At 39.5% G+C, this 16219-nt stretch overlaps 1 protein-coding gene across 13 annotated transcripts in view; it reads right to left on the bottom strand.

Annotated features, from left to right (window-relative positions):
* The window catches only part of ank3b (ankyrin 3b), a 615939-nt gene that overhangs the window by 368865 nt on the left and 230855 nt on the right, over window positions 1-16219 (bottom strand). The window lies entirely within an intron of this gene.

Genomic DNA, 16219 nt, shown 5'->3' with positions numbered 1-16219 from the left:
TAAAATCGTGAGCAACTGATATTACTTTTAGTGCAAATATGTTTCACCAAGGCATCAGTTTTGAAATGTTACTGCCATTACGAAGAATACATGGCAATGCCTTTCTTAGATGTTTGCGCATATTCAGCATGTCATCTAAAACTTTTGACAAACTTCGATCCATATACAGTACAAAGACGGCCAAACAACCAATATGCAAAAGATAACAAACCGTGTAAATATGAAAAAAAACAATAAATATTGAGAACATGAGTTGTGGAGTCCTAAAGAGAGAGTCCATAGACTGTGGAATCAGTTCTGTGTTGGGCTGAGTGAAGTTACCCCTCTGGTTCAGGAGACTAATGGTTGAGGGGTAATAACAGTTCCTGATCCTGGTGGTTTTTGACTTTTCTACTGTGAATGCCCACAAGGAAATTAATCTCAGGGTAGTATATGGTGACTTACATGCACCTTGATATCAAAATTACATTGAATTTGACCTTTGAAGGCTGTATAAATGACAGGGTTCAAGGAAGCAGGGACAACAGAATTTTCTTCCTTTCTGCATGGCATTCGGGTTACCAATGGTGGCTCAACATATCCCTAGCAGTATGAACACATAATCCCTCTACCTCCAATCTTCCAATTCCAAAGTTCTGTGTTACCTGAGACTCCCAGTAGTACTGTGCCTCATGTCCATTCCAATCAAAAAAGGAACACTCTGAATTACTTGCTTTTTGATTGTTACACCCATTTCCCATTAAATGAAGGAAAATTTCAATGAAAATCAAGGAATAAAATATGCCCAACATATCGATGCATTAAAAAGGAGGCACACTGGTGGCTATACAGTATTTAATTAGGAGTATGAGGAGATTTTGTATAGCACCAATGAAAAAATGATAAAGTAACTCTGCAGGTCATGCAGTGTTTATGGAAAAGAGTAAACAGTCAACACTTTGGGTTGAGACCTGATGAAAGGTCTCGGCCTGATCTGTCAACTGATTACTCTTTTCCATAGATGCTGCCTGACCTACTGAGTCCCACCAGCATTTTGCGTGAGCGCTTTGGATTTCCAGCATCTGCAGATTTTCTAAAGTTTGTGATTTACCAAGGACTCTAGCAAATTTCCACCGATGTACCATGTAGAGCATTCTGACCAGTTGCATCACCATCTGGTACGGAGGTGCCGCTACAAAGGATCAGAAAAAAACTTCAGAGTCCATCACGGGCACTACCCTCTCCACCATCAATGACATCTTGAAAAGGTGGGTCTCGAGAAGGCAGTATCTGTCATGAGGACCCTCACTGTCCAGGTCGTGCCTTCTTCTCATTACTATGGTTAGGGAGGAGGTACAGAAGGCATTCACTTACTATTTTAGAAACAGAATCTTCCCCTCTGCTTTCAGATTTCTGAACTTACTGTATCTTATAGCAATTTTTATGTCTTGCACTATACTGCTGCTGTAACCATATAACAATTACAGCACGGAAACAGGCCATCTTGGCCCTTCTAGTCAGTGCTTACTCTCACCTAGTCCCACTGGCCCGCACTCAGCCCATAACCCTCCATTCCTTTCCTGTCCATTTACCTATCCAATTTTACTTTAAATGACAACACCAAACCTGCCTCTACCACTTCTACTGGAAGCTTGTTCCACGCAGCTACCACTCTCTGAGTAAAGAAATTCACCCTCATGTTACCCTTAAACTTTTGCCCCCTAACTCTCAAATCATGTCCTCTTGTTTGAATCTCCCCTACTCTCAATGGAAAAAGCCTATCCACATCAACTTGATCTATCCCCCTCATAATTTTAAAAACCTCTATTAAGTCCCCCCTCAACCTTCTACGCTCCAAAGAATAAAGACCTAACTTGTTCAACCTTTCCCTGTAACTTAGGTGCTGAAACCCAGGTAACATTCTAGTAAATCTTCTCTGTATTCTCTCAATTTTGTTGACATCTTTCCTATAATTCGGTGACCAGAACTGCACACAATACTCCAAATTCGGCCTTACCAATGCCTTGTACAATTTTAATATTACATCCCAAATTTTATACTCAATGTTCTGATTTATAAAGGCTCTGATTTATAAATTTACAAATTTATAAAATTTATAAAATTTTTAAATTTGTAACAACAAATTTCACAACATATGTCAGTGATAATCAACCCCGTGCTGAAAATGAAATTAAAAAATTTGAATGCCCTCCCAGTTACTTGATGTGCACAGAAAATCCCCTTTTGCATTGGTGGCCCTATGCAGCAGGCTCAGCATAATGCAATGCTTCAAAATGAATCAGCACAACTCCTTCTAATCGGAGCCAGAATTTGGCCTGGCAGAAAAATACTTGCTTCTTCAGACTGGCTCAGCAGTATTCTGTTCCAGGAACATTTTACACGTAGTAATAGAAGAGAATTTTCTCACACATTCCATCTCACATAAACAATACAGCAAAACAAAGGATTCTATAGTTCTTGGGCCATAACGAAGACCTAATACATGTAATGCCTTCTTTGTATTTCACTGAATGAAACTAGGATTACAAATGGACTTCACTGACCTGTACAAAATGAAGTATGAATCACCAACAGAAAAGGAGCCAATTAACTTACTAATAAGATTTAATAATAAGCTTTATCAACTCTCAAGTTCATAAAGCTTATTTGTTCCAAACAAGATTTTATTGTCAATATTTTTTAACTTGATAAAATGATATTATATTTAATGTTTCAATTTTCAACATTGAACTTTACCCTCTATAAAAACAGTTTAGGCAGTATTCAAGTTGATTCATAATGAATGCATTATTCATCTTTGCAATTTAGCTTTAAAACCTACAACATATATTAAATTCCCGTTAATATTTTTCTGTCAATTAAATTTCTCCCCCACTACATTTTGTTGGTTGTCTTTTAAGGAAATCAGGAAGTACCACATCAAATTAAGAGTAAAACATACAAAAAACAAAAAGGAAGAAAACACCAAGGAAACATCCAGTAATAGTTACAAACACAAGAGGTTCTCCAGATGCTGGAAATCCAGAGCAACACACTCAACATGCTGAAGGAACTCAGCAGGTCAGATAGCTGATGAGGGGGTCTCAGCCCAAAAAGTTGACTGCTTATTCCTCTCCATAGATGCTGCCAGGTGTGCTGAGTTCATCCAGCATTTTGTGTGTGCTGCTCCAGTGATAGTCAATATTCCAACCTCAGGTATTCATATGCCTGTATACTTCATGACCACATGAGAAACAACTAATAACGTAGATGCTGGAATCTGAAACAAAAACAGCAAATTCTGGAAGAACTCAGCGAGTCAACCAACATCCGTGGATAGAGAAGTCCGTCGCCTTTTCTGGTCAGTAACTCCTCATCAGAACTGTTGCTCTTTCTAGAGATGCTGCTTCAGTCATTCAGTTCTTCTTGCATTTTCCATTTTTATTTTACACTGTCAATTCTTCAGCTGTCCCTCCTCACCTGCACCTGTTCATAGCATCAATTGCCCTCACTTCCTTGCACGCACACACACACACACACTCTGAGAAATCTAAATTTGCTGACTCTCTCCACCTCTGATCTCCCAATGCGGACTGGCTCATGGTCTTCTGAATCCTCATCCTGAAGTGAACTCATTGGTCTTGCTGACGTTGAGTGAGAAGTTGTTGTTGTGGCATCACTCAGCTGGATTTTCTCCCTCCTATATGCTGATTCGTCATCACCTTTGATACAGCCAACAACAGTGGTGCCCTCAGCAAACTTAAACATGGCAATGGAGCTGTGCTTAGCCCCACACTCATACGTGTAAAGCGAGTAGAGCAGGGGTCGAAGCACACAGCATTGTGATGCACCTGTGTTGCTGGTGATTGTGGAGGAGATGTAGTTGCCAATCCAAACTGACGAGGGTCTGCAAATAAGGAAATCCAGGATCCAATTGCACAAGGAGTATTGAGGCCAAGGTCTTAAAGCTTATTGATTAGTTTTGAGGGGATGATATTATTCAATGCTGAGCTGTAGTTGATAAAGAGCATCCTGATGTGTGCACCTTTGCTGTCCAGATGTTCCAGGGTTGAGTGAAAAGCCAATGAAATCGCTTCTGTTGCAGACCCATTGCACCGGTACGCAAATTGGAGTGGATCCAAATTGTTTCTCAGACAGGAGTCGATATGTTTTATCACCAAACTGTCAAAGCACTTCATCACAGTGGATGTAAGCATTACTGGACGATAGTCATTGAGGCAGGTTATCAGGTTCTTATTAGGCTCTAGATTAATTGAAATCTGCTCAAAGCAGGTGGATACCTCAACCTGCTGAAGTGAGCAGTTAAAGATACTGGTGAACCCTCCCCCTGGTTGACCAGCATAGGGCTTTTGTACTCAGCCATCTGGGCTGGATGCTGTCTGTGAGTTCACCCTCTCATATCAGCCTTACAGACCAAAATCTTTGGCTGCTCCAAATAATAGGACTGGTATAATGAAAAACTATGATTGCTAATGCAATGATTGTGAATATTTTGGATAGTTTATAATCTTCCTCAGTTGAGATGGGGAATTTCCTACTAATTTTCTCTTTTGAAGACTAAAATTAGTGTACTCCCAGTCTTAAGCATTTGCTAAGATTCTGGATCCCTCCAATCTACTGCCCATAGCAGAACATAGCAGTCCAATTACAGTGCACCAACTTTCAATAAATACATTACACAATGCATGATGATTAAGGACAACTACAAACAAATTCTTCACACTCATCTTTGTTCCTCTGAACCAAATGTTAGCTGAGGCCATATGCCTGACCCAAGCTTTTTATCTGCATCACTTCATATTAAGCCAGAGGTTTATGAAGTAAGACCAAGAGGGAAAGAGAAGGACTGAAAAAATATGACCGTTGTTAACTTGTCATGCTCTTATTTAAAAATGTTATTTCTATTTGACTTTTTACAAACATTCTGTACACCGTTTGCCATCCCTTTGAAAATAAAGGATAAAAAGGTTTAAGATGCTTTTTACTTGGGGTAAAAGGGAGGGGGTGCTAATCCCTATCCCAAAAGTGTAGATGGGCATATAGGTGATAGAAAAATGGAAAACCATGTGGGAAAGGAAAGTCAGATTGATTTGAAGTATATTATAAGTTTGGCACAGCATTGTGGGTCAAAGAGTCTGTACTGTGCTATCCTATGTTCTATCAGCCAAAACAGAGCAGATCTTCCTGCTCACTAGGACTTTTGTCCATTCCTGCTTCCTTCCCTGGACCTCATTGTCTCAGATCAGCCTTACGTCCCTATCTACACTCATCAAAATATCTCAATGAGATTCAGACGTAAAGTTTGCTCTTTTCAAAACAAATTAATTTGAAGTTAGCTTTTTGATGATCTTGCTTTGAAGCTAGTAACCATTTTGGAGGGCCAGAAAAATAGATGACTTTTCTCATAACAGAAAAGAGAAGGGAACATTGAAAAGAACTTGAGTGCATTTAATACTTTTCATAACTTCAGAATGCCCCAAAATGCATTACAGAAAGATAAGAATTTAAGCAGTGCCCTCACAGTTGTAATGAGGAAACATGGCACCAAGTTTTATACACAATAAGGTGCTAACAGCTAAAATGACAATGACCAAGTATTCGAACTTTAATATTTGAGATTTAAAATTAGGCCTGGATGACAAGTTAAAATATTCTGGATACCAAGATACTTCCTGTGTCTTATTTTATTTATGTAAATGTCTATTGGTATTTTCAAAGATATATCCCACTGCATGGAAATGCGCTTTTCTCCCAATGTAGGATACACATATTAGTGCTCTGACATTAACCTGTAATTATCCATCTATTACAAATGCTCTCATATTTTAAATTGATTACAAATTCTCCCAAGAAGGCATCAATGCTTTCAACTTTTCCATTAATGTCCCAATAACTGAGTAAAACTAAAATATTTCTAATCACTGCCTTTAAATTAGATTCCATTTATTTAGCTTCAGCCTTTACAGTAAAACATCCCAAAGGGCATTTGGGCTTTGGTTAACCTTATATTAGCTCACAGTTGTAGAATCCTTAATTTCAAGAAAATCCGAGTATTTTGAACAGCAGCTTTTTCCTTCCCTATTTGCTGATAATTGGATAATTTCCCACCTGGCTAGTGACCAGAAATATCTTTAATTGGCTACAGTGTTAAACCAACTAAACTAAAAGTGGTCAGTATTGTGTTCTTAATAAACAAGTTATTTGAAAGAGTCATGATTGTCTTTTTCCTTATGGATAAGTAGTAATGTTCAAGGCATCCGAAGAGTCAATATTTGAGTTACGGTATAGTACATTAATATGAGCTGGAAGTCACAAAATCATAGAACTCTAATGCACAGAAATAGACCCTTCAGACCATCTAGTCTGTGCCAACTTATTATTCTGACTAGTCCCATCAACCTTCACCTGGACCATAGTCCTCCACACCCTTCCCATTCATACATTTATTCAAATCTCTCTTAAATGTTGAAATCAAATTTTCATCCACCACTTTAGCGGGCAGCTCATTCCACACTCTGACGAAGAACCTCCTCCTAGGTTCTCCTTAAGTATTTCACCCTTAACCTATGACCTTAGTTCTAGTCTCACTGAATGGTGGTGGAAGATTTTTAAGTTATAGGTAGAGTTTAATACAACACATTTTTCCTGAGCATTAATGATGTTTGGCTCCTCTCAGAATTGATGAACTACTTGGGGTGGTACGTTTACAACTGAATGATATTTTTGTTGTTTCTGTCATACCTCATTGCTGCCATTGCAAAGTGACAGGATCAGATTGGAAAAGGAAATCAAGGAGCCTGAAGAGATAATTTTAATAATTGTTTAGTAGTAAATATTTAGTGTGGGATTTAGCACCTCAGCACCTAGAAACAACACAACTGTGATGAATGCTTAACACATTAGTGTAAAATTGCTCTATTTTAAAATGATTGATTTGGGAACTGCATTTGTTCACTAATCTAAAACAATACATTATTGGCCATCAGTGTTACACAAGACATTTCTAAGATTAGGGACTGAGATTTACCAATTGTTAAAAGCCTTATAGTCTTAGCAACTGATCTGTTTCAAGTAACAAACCCACATTTCTGACAGTCTCTCCTGATAGAAAAAATATACAATTAAAATTATGTACTCTGATTTTCAGAGCCTATCAAGCTCATCTTTTTTCAGAAACACAAGAGATTCTGCAGATGCTGGAAATCCAGAATGACACACACAAAATGCTGGAGGAACTCAGCAGGTTCTACAGCATCTATGCAGGGGAATGAACTGATGATGTTTTGGGCCCAGGCCCTTCATCAGGACTGGAAAGGGAAGGGGAAGAAGGTGGGAAGTGGGGGAGGAGTGCAAGCTGGCAGGTGACGGAGAAAGAGGCTGCATCTTTTTCTCGTTTTGGTCACAATACATTTTTGGTCTCCCTTTGCAGTGCCTTAAAAGCAATCGTGCCACTGCCTTTGTTTATCTTTCTTCATAAGTTCTAATAGAATGGGAGGGTGGGAACCAAAAGATAACAATAAAGTGAGAAATTGTACAGTATTGTACAAGATCAAAGGGCATAGCTTTGCTTTGTGTAAATTCACAGTTTAATAATTAACGCAAGTATTTTCCCAAGTACAAATAGCCACTTGAGGATTACTTGGTAATTCTTCAGGTCAAGCTTTGCACATCCATACTCACATCATTCTACAGATGTACAGTAGAGAGCATGATAACAAGTTGCATCACTGCGTGGTATGTAAATTCCACTGTGGCTGACTGGAAGGCTCTACAACGGGTAGAGAAAATTCCCAACATACCACTGGCATCAGCCTACAGAAAGGTGCCGGAAAAGGGCCAGTTACATCATGATGGATCCCACAATCCCTGCTCATGGACTGTTTGTCCCACTCCCTTCAGGGAGGAGAGTACATAGCTGGGACCAGCAGAATCAAAAACAGTTACTTTCTGCAAGCAGTAAGATTGATCAACACCTCCATCCACTAACTCCACCATCACTTTAATATATCCCGTCAGTCACCTTATGAACAGCTTAGCATCACTTTATGTGCATATAAACAATCTATATACATGAGCTGTCTTGTGTACAAGATACCGAGTGATGAACGTCCGACTTACCAATAACTCATACTTACGAATGGCCTGCCATAAAGCCTATGATATTATAAATTCGGCAGTGTCTGCCATTTAAAGTCGGATCACATTGCCATTAACACTGTGTCGAGTGTGTAACTTTGCATTTGGCTTAAATTTTTCTTAGCAAGATTCACCCTGGCCTCCCTTTTCCAGTCAGCACCGCCCCCACTTGTCCCACTTAACCTGTCTCAGTGCGGGTGGACTTTAGGACCCGGGGAGCTCAGGACCCGCTGCCCGCGGCTGCTGCTGAATCCGCCCTGTTTCTGTACCGTTGACAGAAAACAATCACAATTGAAAATAAAGTGGAAATAATAAAGCAACTGGAAAGAGGTGAAATGACATCGATCATTGGAAAAGCATTAGGCTACAGTCGGTCACCGATTGAAACAATTTTAATGGAGCATGTGAAAGGCCCTGCCCCGATGAAAGCTACAATTATTACTAAGCAATGCAGTGGTTTAATTTTTGAAATACATACATTTCTTAAGTGTTTTATATGCATAGAAAGGTAAAATGTACACTATATACTAAGACAAACATTTGACTGACACTAAATTATACCAAATGTACCTGTTCCGACTTAATGTACAAATCCGACTTAAAGACAGACTCAGGAATGGAACTCATTCGTAACCCTGGGACTGCCTGTATTTATATTTATTGTGTGTCTTATTATTATTATTGTTGTGTTTTTTTATCTTCAGTGTTTTGTTTTTATGCTGCAATGATCTGGAGTACAATTATTTCATTCTTGTTACAGTTGTGTACAGGAAATGACATTAAACAATCTTGAATCCTGAAGATGGTGCCGAGCTGCAACCTTCATCAAGATCATGGCTCAGTCTTAATTGTTATTTTCAGTATTCAGGCATGGTTTTGGCAACAGAGAGGGGAGTTAGAAACTGGAGACTGTAGGCTTGGAGTTGGGGGACCATCCGTGTGTGTGGGAGGGTGGGAGGGATAAAAGGGGCTTATTTTGTTGTTGTTGTTCTGTTGGTTGTTGTGTTCTGTATTGCTGTGTCTATGTTGTTCTGCTGAGCACGGGGGCCATGCCATGTTCACACTTAAATATGTGGCGACGCTTGTGGGCTGCCCCCAACACATCCCTAGGTTGGTGTTGGTTGTAAATGCAAACAACACATTTCACTGTATGTTTCGATGCACATGTGGTAAATAAATCTAAATCTCTCAGACAATGGTAAACAGGTTCAAAAAGAGGGATGGTGTAGATACTGCTGTTCCAGGAATAAATATTCCTTAGCATTAACTTTCCAGCAAAGACAAGGAGAGATGTACTAAGAAATAGACTGGAGAAAAGAAAATATTACATTCCGGAGTGAGGCTAGAATCTAAAATAAGAATAGAAAATGCTGAAAATACTCCCATCTGATGAAAGGCAACAACAGTGAATATAAAAATTACAAATATTTATCAATGGTGAAGTTCAACACAGCTCATTGCAAGAAGAACGTTCTGACCCAATGCTTGTCCTCAGTATTTCTATCAAAATATATTGAATTTTTCTGTCTTTGTGTTAAAATTTTATCTTGAAATGATAACTCCTTCTCTCTGGCCATAGATGCTTTCAGCTTGCTGTGTATTTCCAGGGTTTTAGTAACAGCTACTTCCCCTCTGCATTACATCAAATTCCTGAACAATAAACCCATGAATACCATCTCACTATTTTTGCTCCTTTTCCACACACATATATACATATATATACACACACACACACAAAGGTACTTTATTTCTTAATATAATTTATAGTATACTATATGTATTGCACTGTATTGCTGCCGCAAAACAAATTTCACGACACAAGTTAGTGATAATAAATCCGATTCCAATTATCAGCATTTTCTTTGTCATTCAGATTTTCAACACCTGCTGTTTTTGATTTGTGCAAGGCAATTGGTGTAATTTACTTGGGATTTTGGAAAGGCAATTGAGCAAACGTCACAGAACGAGCATATATAGAAAGCTGAAGCCAGTTATGAAAGAGGGTCATCATGGAGAGAAGCGCTTATGAACAGGAAAAGGAGTGAACAGTTGTTCTAGACTTGAGGAGTCAGTGTTCCAAAGCATCAGAACTGAGAATATTGCTCCACTCGGGTGTAAAAGCACCCTTCAAAAATCTGCTAATTATACTCAATTTGGGACCACAAACTGTGAAAAGGAAGGTGATAGACTTCAAGTGAACATAGACAAGCCAATGAAATTATTATTTTTAAAAATTTACTTTTCTCTTTTTATTTGTATGATTGGTCTTCTTTTGAACATTAGTTGCTTGTCAGTCTTCATTTATGTATAGTTTTTCATAAATTCTATTGTTTCTTTATTTTTCTGTATATGTCTACAAGAAAATGGATGTCAATGTTGTACTGATCATGTAACCTACTCTAGAAATTGCCCAGGATTTCCCTACCACATAGCCCTCTATTTTTCTAAGCTCCACACACCTATCTAAGAGCCTCTTAAAAGACCCTATTGTATCCGCCTCTACCACCATCGCTGGCAGTGCATTCCATGCACCCACCACTCTCTGTGTGCAAACATTTACCTCTGACATCCCTCTTGTACCTACCCCTCCAAGCACCTTCATGTTAGCCATTTCAGCCTTGGGAAAAAGCCTCTGGCTATCCACATGCTCAATGCCTCTCACCATTTTATGCCTTATCTTCAGAGAAGAGAAATGCATAGAGAGATTGATAGAATTTGCAAAATTATAAGTTAATAAACTGTTCCTATTAGCATGTTAAGAACAGAGAACACTCACGTAAACAAAAAATAAAATGCTGGAAATAGTCATGTTAGGTTACACAGCACCTGGAATGAAAGAAACAGTTCATGTTTCAGACCAAAACACTATCAGAAATGCTGGAAATACTTTAACCTGATGATAGCTCAGGTTTATCAATACTAACCATTTTAACAATTGTTAATCATACATGCAATACCTATTAAAATTAAAAGTAAATATTTGAAAATTTAAAATCAGTCAAAACAATTAAATTGCTTAAAAAGTAAGGAAATACTTAAAGCTATTTCAAAAAACCCATAAGCTTGGCTTCACTGTCACGTTATATTCTCAACAGGACAATCCACACCAGGTTGGGCTTTACCCATTAGGTAACACACACAAAATGGTGGTGGAACGCAGCAGGCCAGGCAGCATCTATAGGAAGAAGTACAGTCGACGTTTTGGGCCAAGACCCTTCGTCAGGACTAACGGAAAATAGAGATAGGAAGAGATTTGAAATTGTGAGGGGGAGGGGGAGACCCGAAATGATAGGAGAAGACAGGAGGGGGAGGGAAGAAGCTAAGAGCTGGGAAGTTGATTGGCAAAAGGGATACAAGGCTGGGAAGGGGGAGTATCACAGGACGGAAGGCCTTGGAAGAAAGAAAGGGGGAGGGGAGCACCAGAGGAAGATGGAGAACAAGCAAGGAGTTATTGTAAGAGGGAAAGACAGAGAATAAAAGAAAAAAATAATAAAAATAAACAAACAAATAAATAGGGGTGGGGTAAGAAGGGGAGGAGGGGCATTAACAGAAGTTAGAGAAACCTTGTCTGTTCTTCATCTTCCTCTGGTGCTCCCCTCCCCCTTTCTTTCTTCCAAGGCCTTCCGTCCTGTGATACTCACCCTTCCCAGCCTTGTATTCCTTTTGCCAATCAACTTCCCAGCTCTTAGCTTCTTCCCTCCCCCTCCTGTCTTCACCTATCATTTCGGGTCCTACCCTCCCGGATCTCTTACTATCTCTTTTTTCCGTTAGTCCTGACGAAGGGTCTCGGCCCGAAACATCGACTGTACTTCTCCCTATAGATGCTACCTGGCCTGCTGCACTCCACCAGCATTTTATGTGTGTGTTGCTTGAATTTCCAGCATCTGCAGATTTCCTCATGTTTGCATTTACCCATTAAGTTCTGGCTTTGGTGACCAAGTTCTCATCACAGCCTAATCAACACTACCTCTCATTTTTGTTCTGCAAATTTGATCACTTTACAGAAATCCCAATATAAAACAATGGGAGCAGTCAAGCAGAGTGAAAACTTTATTGTATCACAGCTTTCAAATCAGCTCTTGGGCAGGGAAAAACCCTCACCGAAACTCTACTTGTGTACAAAGAATAGATGGCATTGCATGGGAGGTACAAAAAATAAAGTGGTACAGATGAGTCTATGTGGCAGGTAAGCAAATGCCTTTCTGTACAACGGCAAGAAAATGCACTGTGTCGGACTCAGAGAGACGATACCTTTCTCATGTTAAGAATAAGTGTAGGGGGCTTTGCACCGCACAAATAATGAAAATGCAACAAAGAAGATTTGAGGAGACTTGGTATGTCATTAAAGTCTAGCAAATTTCTGCACATGTAATGTGGAGAGCATTCTCATTGGTTGCATCACCATCCAGCATAGAGGGACAGCAACACATGATTGGAGAAAGCTGCAGAGGCTTGTAAGTTTAGCCAGCCCCATCATGGCATGAATCTCCCCATCATCGAAGACACCTTCAAAGAGAGCTGGCAGAGAAAGGGCGGCTTCCATCATTAAGGACCCCCAACACCAAGAACATGCCCTCTTCTCATTACTACCATCAGAGAGGAGGTACAGGAGCTTGAAAACACACACTCAGTACTTTAGAAACTGCTCCTTCCTCTCTGCTATCAGGTTTCTGAATAGACAATGAACGTATGAACACTGCCTCTCTAATTTTGCTGTCATTTTACCCCATTTATTTAATTTTTAAAATATATACAATGGGTTCCGGTTAATCGGTTCATTGGTTAATCAGAGCTGCCACTTATTTGCAACAACAATTAAAGAACAAAAATTAATTGAAATAATAAACAAAGATTCCCTTCATTTATTTGGGACACTATGCCACTTAACTGGGGCAGTGGACTGTTGCCAAACAGTTTCTAATAAGCATCAGTCATGTGAACTTATGAGGCAGATAGATACCACCCATCCTTCAGGCAAACACTTTTTAAATAGTGTCATATACATGTATTTATGTTCAAAAAAGCAGTGATTTTTTGTCACTGATAGTTGGCGAGAAATAAGCAGTAGGACAATTTAGAATTGTTTTCCTCACTGCGGTTTCAAGCATTCATGCTTGGAGATGCCAGAAACGGTTGGGAGTTCAAATGAAACAATTTCACGACTTCACCAAGTTAGAAACTACAAAGAATTTGAAGGTATTGACAATCATCTTGAATGTTACAATGGAAATGAAGATTTGATGGTCACAAATCATCAGAGGCATTGTATAAAAATAATCCATTATCCTCACTAGATGTCTGTGCTAATTTTGATCATTTACAGAGAATCAAAAGAACACAGCAGCATCTTGGTTGTCCATTGTATCTGACGATGACAGTGAAACTTTTTAAAGTGGAAAAGCCATTGCACTGGGATACTTCCACTCTTTGGCCCTCAGAAGTCTGGGTCTAGTGGTACAAGTCTAGTCGTACTTGTAACAAACCGGAGTCTTCTTTGGTTACAGTAGACAATCACGACTTCTGTGTCTTATCATGCACTTCAGTCTTCAGAAAGCTCTGTAGAATTGCCTTCCTGGCCGATGGCTCTCACTGTTAATCTCATCGTACAGTCTGCTGGAGCTGACTTCACATAGTTCACTGGGGTATGAGGCCTACTGGCTACCCCCAACTGGTTTAGTCCACCAGTTGACGCAATGTGGCCACTGTTGCATGCAAGTACCTACCTGGACCCGCAGGTGAGAGCTGAGTGTCCAGTGGGGACCAAAGGTGAGTGAGCTGCCCCAGAATGGATATGACAAGCCCTTCACCAGAGGTGCCACCCCTCCTAGACACTCTATACACAGCAGCGTACACCTGAATTCCTTTCTTGTTAACTATTAGGATCTAATACACAGTTTTATAGCACTGTAGTGGCATTGGTAGGATTCTAATTTGTTCTGGATTGTATTTAAATACATAATTTGTTACTCAGTTAAAAGGTAGTTTAAAATTTTTATACCTTTTTAACTATTTAATTTCAACTATTATTATTGCAATTTATAGTATATTTTATGTATTACATTGTACTGCTGCCATAAAAGAATAAATTTCGCAACACATGTCAGTGATAATCAACCTGATTCTGAATTTAAAAGTTTCAAGATTAGTGCCTGTGGCTTCTGTTACAAGTTCTCTAAACAAATCTCATTACACAAAATAAGTAACACTCTTATTCTCATGTCCCCTTCAAGTAAGTGCCCATTAATAACTGTTTGTTTTCATTTAAGCTAACTTCCTCCATTGTGTTGTGGCCCATACAGAACACACAGCAGTCTGTCATGAGTAAAGACAAAATACATACCAAAATACTTTCAACTCAAAACGCAGCCAAGTCCACGCATCTCACACCCTTAAGGCTAAAAATAAGACTGGATTTGTTCTAGCAGTCCAAAAACACATGACAATACAAAGAAGAGACAAATCCCATGAATCAGCTCACATCCATGTACAGCAACAGCGTTACAAAACACACAAGTTCACAGGGGAATGTTTTGGATTCAGCCATGACCTCTAACAACAGGACCCAAGAACCTACACAGAATCCTTTACTCTGCTCACCATTTTCGCATTTAAATAGAGCAGAGGCCTGTAGCCCATCTGCAAGCCATGGTTATACAGCATTTAATTTTAGAAACAAAACATGCACACACTCTCAAATCTAAGATGCTTCAGTAATTTAGGAACACATTTGAAATGACTAGTGCTGGGGTTACATCTTAATACATTCCAAACACAAAAAAGAGCATCTGTTACATCTGATGTAACACACAGACAAAATGCTGGAGGACTTCAGCAGGTTAGGCAGTATCTATGAAGGGGAATAAGCAGTCGATATTTTGGGCTGAGACCCTTCATCAGGACTGGAGAGGAAAGGGGAAGAAGCCAGAATAAGAAGATGGAGGGAGGAGGGAGTGGTAGGTGACAAGCAAAGGGGAATGTAGGTGGGTGGGGGGGGGGGGGGGGTGACTGAATTGAGAAGCTGAGAGGTGATAGGTGGAAAAGATAAAGGGCTGAAGAAGAAGGAACCTGATAGGAAAGTGGACCGTGGGAGAGAGGGAAGGAGGGGGGGAACCAGATGGTGAGGGGCAGGTGAGAAGAGGTAAGAGGGGAGCCAGAATGGGGAATGGAAAAAGAGAGAAGAGGGCGGGGGGAGGGGGTAGAAATTACCAGAAGTTAGAGAAATCAATGCTCATGCTATCAAGTTGGAGGATACCCAGAAGGAATATGAGGTGTTACTCTCTCATGCTGTCAGGTTGGGTCACTGTGACTTAGCAATAAGTTGAGAGGACAGAAGAGTGAATGAGGCAAAGGTATGTTCTGCAGACTTTGTTGGTATTATTTATGGTAACTGCAAGCTGTTCAGTACTAGCAGCATCACTGTGAAGATGAAACCCCTAACTACCTGTCCCCAAGAAAAGTTACAACAGAGCAATGCAGAGAGGTACATCCCAAGCTCCGACACAGCGGACATAAGACACTGGACATAATAATACATCTAAGTCAGTCAATACAATCTAGTGAAAGGATATCCAATGTTCAAAGCCGGATTAGAATTTACTTTTAGAATCAGCCTTACGCTAAACAATGGAAGTTGCTACAAATCTGCTGATGCTGAGAATTATGATATAGAAAGCCATGTCAATTCTATCGTTCCGACAATTTTAAAAAAAATGTCAAATCACAAAACTGAAAAATCCACTCCACAGCAAGATAATCATTCTGGGAGTGGATGGGTTAAGGTCACACAGAACACGATGTGTCTACAGCTAATTATCTCCTAAAAATAGAAGAACCCTGCTCAAAATGAGGGCAGCAAACTAAATGGTTACATCTCTAACTCAGTATTCATTGTTCTTCTTGTTTTTCATTTACACATGCTTAGGAAATACTACTCCTTGTGTGTGTGACAGATATAATTTAATTGACAATGGCATATCCATTTTACTCCAAGACATCTGAAATTTCTGGTAATCCCAGGGCATCAATTAAAACTAGCTTCAAAAATACAGAATGGATTGAAAAAAAAGGTAATATTTGCAGCGCC

Source organism: Hypanus sabinus, chromosome 22 (assembly GCF_030144855.1).
Source record: "Hypanus sabinus isolate sHypSab1 chromosome 22, sHypSab1.hap1, whole genome shotgun sequence".
Classification (NCBI taxonomy): Eukaryota; Metazoa; Chordata; class Chondrichthyes; order Myliobatiformes; family Dasyatidae; genus Hypanus; species Hypanus sabinus.
The sequence above is the reverse complement of the archived record's forward strand: the minus strand, read 5'-3'. Positions and strand labels throughout refer to the sequence as shown.